This window comes from Grammomys surdaster, unplaced genomic scaffold, assembly GCF_004785775.1.
Source record: "Grammomys surdaster isolate TR1022 unplaced genomic scaffold, NIH_TR_1.0 194, whole genome shotgun sequence".
NCBI classification, from domain to species: domain Eukaryota; kingdom Metazoa; phylum Chordata; class Mammalia; order Rodentia; family Muridae; genus Grammomys; species Grammomys surdaster.
Window position 1 is genome coordinate 888,680 of NW_021604639.1, and position 3,600 is coordinate 892,279.

Here is a 3,600-nt window from a genome sequence, read left to right on the forward strand (position 1 = left end):
AGAGAGAGAGAGAGAGAGAGAGAGAGAGAGAGAGAGAGAGAGAGAGAAGAGCGAAAATAGAATGTAATAATGGTCTGCAACACTGCCTCTCCTTCCTTGGTGTGTACAGGCAGCTAAACCCATGTAAACAGCTATACAAAGAACTTAATATGTCAGAGCCCAGTTCCACACAGATACTAGCATTTCTTCTTTTAGAGTGTAAGTGAAGAATTTTAGAGGAAACTGGGAGAGGTGCTTTTCTTTGAATGGTTTGTTTCCTGAGTTAACTCAACTGTTTATTTTGGCCTTGAGGACATGTTCAACTTGTAGTATAATTTAGCCTTTCAGTCACTGTAACATCTCCAATTATTCTTGAGTATATCTCATTGTGTGTACTGCAGGTTTTGTCCAAGGAGCACCAAGTTCTTCTCGTTCACTGATACTCATGAGCTTTGGAAGAACTTTCAAAGAGGAAAACAGATATCAGTACATTGCTAGCTGCTGAGTTCAACTGTTGGGTGGTCTTTCTGTCAACATTTCCTGTGACTTCCATGATACTTCTGCCCACCTTTTGAATCTCAGATTATGGGAGAGCTTCCTGAAGGGACCAGAGGTAGAGAAAAATATTTCTTCACATCCTCTTGGACCATAACAGGAACAGGATAGAGACTAGCACCTGTTCTATGGCTCATAGCTGTTTGCTGTCTGCATTTGCTATCAGAGATTTCCACAGCCACCCCCAAGAGGCACTACAGAAAGTGTGTTCCAGGCTATTAAGACCTGTCATGTCTCTTCCCGCTGAGATCTCAGCTGGCAAGATTTGTCTGGAGCCTTGGTGGAACAACTGTCCCTATGGGATCTGAAGCCAGGAATTTTCTCCCAGAAAGGCAGGAGACTTGGCCTGAGTGAACCCTGGCTTTTCCAGTGTCTGGACACAAAGAGCAATGGCCTGGACCACATGCTCCTCTGATCCCCTGCAAGCTTTGCTACGAGTCCTGCTTCTTAGTCCTTACTCTAAGGAGTTGCTGAGTATTTCAGGTGGTTTCCAGTTTCTAGTTTCTGGTCTGCAGAGAATGTTTACCCCCTCTGTTGTGTGGGGATATTTCACCTCCTGAGCTTATTCAATTGTCCTGTAGGTAGGGAACGATCTCCCTTGTAGAAGAGAATATAAAAAACACAGGCTCTTTCTTCTTTTTAAAAATGTATTTATTTTATGTGCATTGGTGTTTTGCCAGCATGTAGGTCTGTGGGTGAGATGTGAGTGATGTGATTTGAACCCAGGTCTTCTGGAATCGCAGTCAGTGTCCTCACCTATGAGCCATCACTCCAACCTCAAACACAGTCTTCTTAAAATGTGAAAAACTGAAATTGATCTTTCTCCACCTTTGGACATTTGGCTATGTTCTACTCACTTGGCTTTTACAGTTTTTTCTCAGTTTATGTCCTCTTTACATTCACTTGTAACTCAAAATCTTGACTTCAATAGTGCCAAAGTTAATGCAATGTCACAAAATGACATAGCTAATAATTCCTTATCTGGACTAGAGCAAAGATTAGACCTTGCTTTTCTTCCACCACCATAGAAATGCTGTTTTGCCCAGGGATGAATAAACTATCAGACTAAATCACCCATTATGCCTTCACAGGAAAGTTTTCACCAGTATAAGTGGGAATGTAGAGAGTGCTCCTGAGTCTTTGATAGGTAATCTGTGTGTGAATGCTGAAGGTCCTGTTCCCAATCAGTTCTTTATTGATCAATAAAGATGCTAGCAGCTAATGGCTGAGCAGAAGAGGCAGGACTTTTAGGTTTCCACAGGTAGAAGATGCAAGAGGAGGGAAAAACTTTTACCATGCTTTGGAGAACCACCAGGCATGTGATATCTATGGTGGTGTGGCATTGGCTGCTTCCTCTACTGGCCCTGGAGTAGCAGGCAGGAGATAGGAACCAAACTAAACTGAGGGAAGATTTAGGTTGCTGGGCAAGGAGAAGATAATCAGACAACTAAGTTGAGGACAGATTTAGAGGTGTTGAGCTGAAGTGAAGATAGGGGCACTCTAGCAAAGGGAAGCTTGGAAGATGTGTGTGTGTGTGTGTGTGTGTGTGTGTGTGTGTGTGTGTGTGTGTATGTGTGTGTGGCACGCTTGCCTTTCATGTGTGGAACCAAGGGAACCTGGGTCGGGCTGATAGTAAGGTCTGCCCAGAGCTTAAATCTGGGTAGTAGAAACTACAAGTTACATGGGAAGAAGGCTATAAGGTAATGTATTTTATTAAAAAAACATTTTCCTTTGTTGGAAGGAAAACAAATATACTGTATCTGATGTGAGTTGCACTGCAAAGATTAAGATGGAAAACAGAGAGGAAATACAATGAGTGACTGGTTAAAGGGAATCAAATAGCTTCTGGTTTATCTTGAAGGCTTTAGTAGCCTCAGGGAATGATATTGAACTGTATAGAAGTGAGAAAGAAGGCTTGCTAAATCTTGCAAGACATTAGATGTTTTGGATAGAGCAGACATCTATATTGCCAATGAGAAATCCCACTAACTCTCTCCACACATTCACTCATTCACTTTTTACCAGCTTTCCCTTCTCATATATCACAAAACACACCTATTTTTTCCACAAGAGAATATTTCAAGGATGAAAATTACTCAGCATTTCTTCTTTTAGTATCTAATAAAATTTGTGGATGATCCAGAATGTATTTTAGTTGAAAAGTAATCTTAAGGTCATTTACCACCCTGATATCTTTCACTTCCTTACAGATTCCATAAAAGAATAAAAAAGTTTACAAAATTCTTTAGATGAGAATTAGAACTCCAGTTCTATTTCCAGGGCAATACATTTATATAAATACAAGAAGTAACTGCCTTTGAGTTCACTTTCTTAACAACTACATTATATCACCAGCACTCAACTGAGCCACATCACTGGCTCACATCAATGTGAATGAAAAGGGCTATGTGAGGCTGGAGGTTTCCTAGACTGATCAAGTGGGTAATAAATTGGAAATTCTTGAAGGAAGATGAATTATAAACTAGGAGGTAGAATGAGGTATTTTAGGGCAGCGCACAGAAATGGTAGGGAAAGCAATAGCCCCAGAGCAGCATCCATTACTTCAGTCATACTAGAATAAGGCTGTGCTTCAAAGCAATAGGCTGAGCTGAGAGGAAGTTAGGTGGCTACTTCAGAAAACACCTGATTTGTCTAGTGAGCTCTGCTTGATTTGCTTTTTGTGTTTCTGATTTCCTTCAGGTTTCACAGGTTTTGTGTCCCTGGCTTTTGAGGATAGTACCAATTCATACCTATTATCTCCTTTTTTACCTGATAATTCAGCTGTTTAGTCTTCTATTTATGTTTAAACATGTACTCCTTATTCTTCTCCCAACACACCAACTCTTCTCCACTTGTCTTAATCTCATCTGATAACACACCCATGTAAGAGTAACAATGCAATTCCCTCTTTCTCTCTCTCTCTCCCTCTCCCTCTCCTCTCCCTCTCCCTCTCCCTCTCCCTCTCCCTCTCCCTCTCCCTCTCCCTCTCCCTCTCCCTCTCCCTCTCCCTCTCCCTCTCCCTCTCCCTCTCCCTCTCCCTCTCCCTCTCCCTCTCCCTCTCCCTCT